Source organism: Ambystoma mexicanum, chromosome 5q (assembly GCF_040938575.1).
Source record: "Ambystoma mexicanum isolate Mex_15411 chromosome 5q, UKY_AmexF1_1, whole genome shotgun sequence".
Taxonomy (NCBI): Eukaryota; Metazoa; Chordata; class Amphibia; order Caudata; family Ambystomatidae; genus Ambystoma; species Ambystoma mexicanum.
In genome coordinates, this window is record NC_090933.1 from 1,385,448,776 (window position 1) to 1,385,455,337 (window position 6,562).

Below are 6,562 nucleotides of genomic sequence, written 5' to 3' on the forward strand. Positions count from 1 at the left end.
TGACGCAGCAGCCGCTGCAACAGCTCGCAAACACTGTGGTAAAGTGCATGACACAGGGTCCAGCGCGGAAATAAAATAGCCGCATGGTCTATTTCTTCCACCTTGTTCCTGTGTTAAAACAGCCAACGTGCAGCCTTCATTCCCATGCACAAATAATCTGAACATTTTTTCATAGTTTGGTGTGCCCAAAACCTGGGCGGAGCACAATGCAGTTTTGAGCAGATCAAATGCTCTCTGGCACTCTTCATTCCATTGCAAAGGCATCACAGCATCCTTTTTAGTCAATCCACCCATTGGTTTCACAATCATTGCAAAATTCGCTGTCCACTGTCGGCAATAGGAAGCCATGCCTATTATGCCTCTGACACCTTTCTGTGTTTTTGGAATAGGCATACCAGAGATACTATCTATCCTTTCTGGTGTCAGTCTTCTCCCTTCTCTCGAAAATAGGTAGCCCAAATAGGCCACCTCCTTTCAACAATATTGGAATTGTTTCAAACTTGCTTTATGGCCATGCGCTGCTAAGTGTGATAACAACAAAATGGTGCTCCTTTTTACAAATCTCTTCTGTATCAGCAGCAATCAACAAATCATCTATATATCGCAATAGAGCACAACCCGCCGGTAGTTCTAACATGTCTAACTGCTCTTTCAATGCTCTGCTGTAAATACTTGGACTTTCTGTATTTCCTTGTGGAATACGCGTGAATGTGAATGACCGCCCTCCTAACGTGAAAGCAAATAAGTATCTGCTATCTTGGTTTACCGGAATGCTGAAAAATGCATTCTTAAGGTCTACCACGCTAATATATGCTGCCGAGGCAGGTATCATTGTCAAAATTGTGGTGACATCTGGAACCAATGGGAATTGCGGATTAACCACTTTGTTCAATGCGTGTAGATCAATTATGAAACGATACAGTATCTCATTCCCTCCTTTCTTATAGACCGGAAGAATGGGGCTGTTACATGTGCTACCTGTAATCTCCTCAACTACCTTTAATTTTACCAAATCGAAACAATATTTTTCAATGCTTTCTCGCCCTCCATCGAAATCTTGTACTGAGGAATACGTGGCAATGTTATTCCTTTTTTTCAAAACAATTTTCACTGGTTCTATTTTCAAGCATCCCACATCATTGTCATTCATTGCCCATATGCAAGCTGGTACTTCACTCAACTCCCCTGGCAGAGGCTTGGACAGAAATTCCGACACTGGTATATTCTGTGGTGATATTGTCAAGCACACTCCATCAGGAGTGCAATGGATAATTGCACTCAGTTTTTTCAATAAGTTTAAGCCTAATAGATTGTCCCCACAATTCTCGGTTAAGAGAAATGGACAATATTCGGTAAATGGTCCTAGTGTTACTGGTACTGATTGGGACACAGGATTGATTACTGGCATACCTGCAAACCCTACTGAAATATTCTTCTGCCCTGACAGTGGTATCTCCGGAACCAAGTGGTGGTCTATTGAACACTTTTGTGCACCTGTGTCTACGAGAAAGCTGTGCTCTCTATTCCCGACTTTCATTTCTACGTAGGGTCCTTTTTGATTAACGGGAATAGACACTGGTTCCGACCCCTGTCTTGGGCTGTCCTATTGAGGAAATAATAAATCATCCGATGTGTAGTCACCACAATAATATGTAATGGGTTGTGTGTCAAAAATCTTTCCACTCCTGCCTTTATTTCGTTCACTTTGATTTTGGTTGTAAGGGGTCTGGCTCTGATCTGGGTTCTGATTCTGATTGCCATTTCCTTGATTATTCTGGTTTTGCTGTATATTATTATTCCTATTCTGTCCATTTGTTCCTGGGTGACCCCTGTGGGGTCTTCTCTGACCATACCCATTTCTGTTTTGCAAGTTTGGGCATTGCGCTCGCCAATGACCCTCTTCCTGTGACTTGACAAGTACCCTTGGCTGAGTTTCCCCTGTACCCACGTTCTCCTCACCTGAGCTTTCCGAGTCAATGGTTCCTTGCAGCCCTCGACGTGCCAGGTAGTCTCTCTCCTTTTTCTGGTGCGTGGGCTTGTCACGGGGAGAAGCCACTGTGGCCGCTGGGTGAGAACAGCGGCACAGTGACCTCCTTTCCGGGACCAAGCCAGAAAATGCAGGGAAAAACCCCTGATAAGAGGTGCCAAGACTTGTCGGTGAAGGCCAGTTGTTCCCAGATGAAAAGAAGGAAGCGAAGGATCTCCAACAACTGACGGGGGCAATAAATGTCCAAGTCCAACAATAGCAGTAGGCCTGAAGCGCAGGCGGAGAAGGCAGCGGCTGAGGAGGCTGCAGTGGAGGTCGATAATGTTCCAGTAAAGCACTGCGGAGGAGCACAGAAGGAACCCTCACGCTGACTGGACGAGAGAGAGAGAGAGAGAGAGAGAGAGAGAGAGAGAGAGAGAGAGAGAGAGAGAAGAAAAAAAAAAAAAAACACACACACACACAGCTAGTACCGTCCAGGGACGGCGGCGAAGAAAAAAAAAAGGAAACAAGTACGGCGTTCTGAAAAGACGGAACCCCGGAGTAAAGTATCCAAGGGGGAAAATCCCCTGATAAATTCCAAAGCGAGGTGCAGAGGAAGAGCGAAGGACCCAGAGTCGAAAAGTAAACAGCAGAGGAGGGTTGCAACACAACGACCTGCCGGGAGGCGGGGATTTAAATACTCCCGGCAGCGTCGCGTCCCGCGTTCGGAGCTGCGGAGGGAAACACAGAAAAAGGACTAAAGTAATCGTCCTCTCAAACTCCAACGCGGAAGAAATCGCCAGTCGTGGTGATGACTGCGAGTGACACTTCCCTACAATATGCACACTGATTTAATCCCAGAGGCCCTCCATGCATGTTGGAATTAATCCTCCCGTGTGCATTCCCTCTTCCTCTATTGTGACCCGCTACCTGCTGGAGCAACATCCTCTCTTTCAAGTTTACTCTTTCTTTCGCCTCCTTCTCTTTTTCTGTGTTTATTCTATTCTCATAATACTGGGCCATATGCAGTACTTCACTCAATGATTTTGCCTGCCATGCACTTTCAGATGTCATTATCAGATTTTGAATTGGAGGTATTAATCCCCTCACATATTTATCAACAAATAATCTTTTTCCTGCCTCTGTGCTTACATCCTGCCCACTGAAATCTGTAAACACTTCCTCAAATCTATTGAAATAGTCTGTTGCTAACTCATCTTTGCCTTGAACACATGCAGTTAATTTGTCCCATACAATTCTTTTTTCTGGAACTATCTCCTTCAATTTTTGTATTATCCGTCCTGGTAATGCTGCCATATTTGGCGATGGGTTCTCGCCTGCTTTTCTGTTTGCATCTTCTTCCGCTAACTTCTCCTATGTGTCACCAAAACTATCCTGATCATTTATTTTTCTTATTTGCTTCCATATGTCTGCTGGCAAAATTACTGGGAATATTAGGTCAATATCGTTCATAGTAAAAATGGACGATCTAAAATAGGACTCTATTTCTTTATAGAATCCCGCCGTATTCTTCCTCAAGTCAGGAATCGTTTGTTTTATATTATTCACCTCTTGTCTGGAGAAAGGAACATGTACATACTGTGCTGTATAAGGCGCTTCTGTTACCTGTGCTGGTTGATTACCTGATGCAGGAATTTCTACTTTTGGCACAAAGGTAGGTGGGACCTCCCTCATGGGGAATACTGCACTTACTTTTCCTCCTCCCTCCCTCGTATGCAATACTATTGCTAAGTCAAGCGATAAGGCTGTTTCTCCCGTTCTGCGTTCAATAGCCCTCTTATATATTGCAATCAGTTCAGGGGGGGCTAGCCTGTTTATTTTCTATATCTCTATTCTGCAAATATTCAACCATTACCTGCAGTGTTTTTCTCTTCATTGGCAATGTATATTGATCGAATGTTTCATGCACCTCCATCGTGGGAACACTAGGATCTGTAATCCATTTTAGCGCCTCCCGCGTGACTATTTTCATTTTCTCACTAGCCTGTCTTGACGGCGGAAGAAATCGCTGCTGCACATATGGTACCGCCTCTTTCCTTTCCCTTCTCATGTCTTTGTTCCTATACCCTGGCATAGAAAACATTTCAGCAACTCAAAGTTCATTTTTAAATTCAAAAAGCCTGTCCACATGTTCTTTTATATCTGCATCTCTCTCTCTCAATCGTGCAAAAGCATTCAAATCCTGCAACTTCTGTGGTGGTACCATTCCAATCAACTGCTTCCATCTCTCCATTAATTATTCTCCCATACATTCCAACAATGCCTGTTTTTCACCAGTCCTACTAAAATCATACATCGAATCCAGCGTTGATGTCTCATCATTTCCATCTATATACATCTCTGCCTGTTCTTTCAATCCCTTTCTTCTCTCCTTGCTGACCGTGCTACGCGTTACCCTAGTACACTCACTTTGTGCCGTCCCCTCTCTTCCCATTTCGTCTTCTCTTGTTACAGTGAGTTCAAGTTCAATGGGCGGAGGGGGAAGGGGGATTTCTTGGGGGGGAGGTGCGGATGGAACTACGGGAACGGGGAGTGGTTGCTGTGGCTGTATGATCTGTGGCTGTAATGGGGCCTGAGCAACAGGGAGGGGTTGGGCAATGGGCACTGATGTAATTCTATCAGTCTCCTTTTTTGGGCGCTCTGGTCTTTTCTCAGTTAATATTTTATTAATTCATCTGATGAATGCAATTCTATTTGTGGATATATTTTGTCTACTCCCATCTGAACACATAAGTCTGTCTTTCTTAAATTGTCATCCCATTTCTTTTCATCCTGCTCTTTCACTCTTTCTGTTCTTGACTTGTGCCTGCACGCATTTTTCTCTCTGCTTTTCAAACGGAGCATAGCTTCCTTCCTCACCAGTCTCTAATGACGTCAAATGTCGCAGGGCGTGCTTTCTTCTTTAACAATATCGATTCCAAATAATCTATGCGCGACATCTCATAACTCCCATATTTTGGCCATTGTAAATCCTCTTTGTGTCTGGTTTGCCTATGCCAAATCTCACAAAACGTTCTCGCCCCTTTACCATATTTTACGTACATCTCATATGCCGGCGACCCTGTGGGTGGCGTGGCCTGGCCAGTTTCCAAAGATTGTCTACCGGAGTGGAATAATCCCACTAGACAGGAAGACAATACCCCAGGCATGTTTTAACCTTACCCGTGGTTAATTAACCTTACCCTGGGCGTTTGATCTTGCAAGAGCAACTCTCAACCAATATCAGGGTTATTTAGAATCAGGGCATGACTCACCTGATCAACCAATTCGTCTTTCAAGACGCAATTCATCCGTATACTGACGCAACCAAGGATCGTCGTGTCTGCGTATCTTGGCTCACTCTGCCCCTTTTCGGGACCCTCGCCTCCTTGTTCTCTGGCTGGACGTGTCGATCAGGGATCAGTTGTGTACAGATCTGTAAAGGAGTCTCATCACTTTCACAGGGGCGCACCGAACACCTCTTTATCCCGGCTCGACCACGTCCTCGCTCCGTTTTCTCCTCTTGCCTTCTTATATTACAATGTATACGATGGAACAAGTGGGGGAGGGTCCCTATTCAGGCACCATTTTGATGTGGCCCCTAGGGGACCCTCGCGTATGGAAACAAGGCACAATCACCACACACAAACTGATACGCCACACACAATCCAATTCCCAAAATCTAGGGTTTATTGCAATGCAAAGCAAATAGTCTCAGTCGGCCGACTGGGTCTCACGTCCCGCAACGTGTGCCTCCAGACCCCGAGGGACGCAAGAGAGCGAGCATCTCACAACAGTTACCTATATACAAAACGATCATCATATTATCAGTAGTGACATGTTCAATACCGCCCATAATGCATTTCCTTTGAAAATGGTTTCGATGATTGACAATTATGATGAATATGACACCCTCAGACATTTATTCAGCAACAGTTTGCAATTTGCGAAGTGGCAGACATGATTCTTTGTTTTTGGAAACATAATGCTCCTGTTCTTACAAGCAAGCTGCGTGCAGGGGAGAGACATATTCCAGGCCTCACTATCTTCTAGTTTCTATTTGTGTGCTAGAGGTCAACTCGATCTACAGGGGCTCAGGGAAGGGTGGCCATAAAAGAGAGCATAATTCAAGCCATTTAATGTTTGTTTCCACCGTTTCTACCGCACCAGCGAGACTAGCTGGCACCTGCGTAGTGATTAAATGCCTTGTTGCTTACTTCCAAGGACTTGTGAGGGAGGAGACCGGGCATTGCTGTCTGGGTTGCCTGGGCTGTGTTTCAACATGTAACTTGTGGCCTTGCTCTATGCTTGAACAATAACGGAATAGAATTCACTTACAGCAGAGCAGTTTAAACAGAAAGCAAAAAGTGAAAATTAGTCAAAATGGCGGATTCTATTCCTACAAAATGGACGCTCTCTGGTCATGGTGATGAGTCTGTCCAGACAAGTGCTGAACATATGATGTGGTTGGTTTTCGGCCAACAAAATATATCGCTTATGCTATGGAAGGGTCATTTCTAGACTCACACCTCCTTGGAAACTTCAACATCCACCTTGACTCTTCTGTCTTTGCCTCCACACTCTTCCTGGATCTCT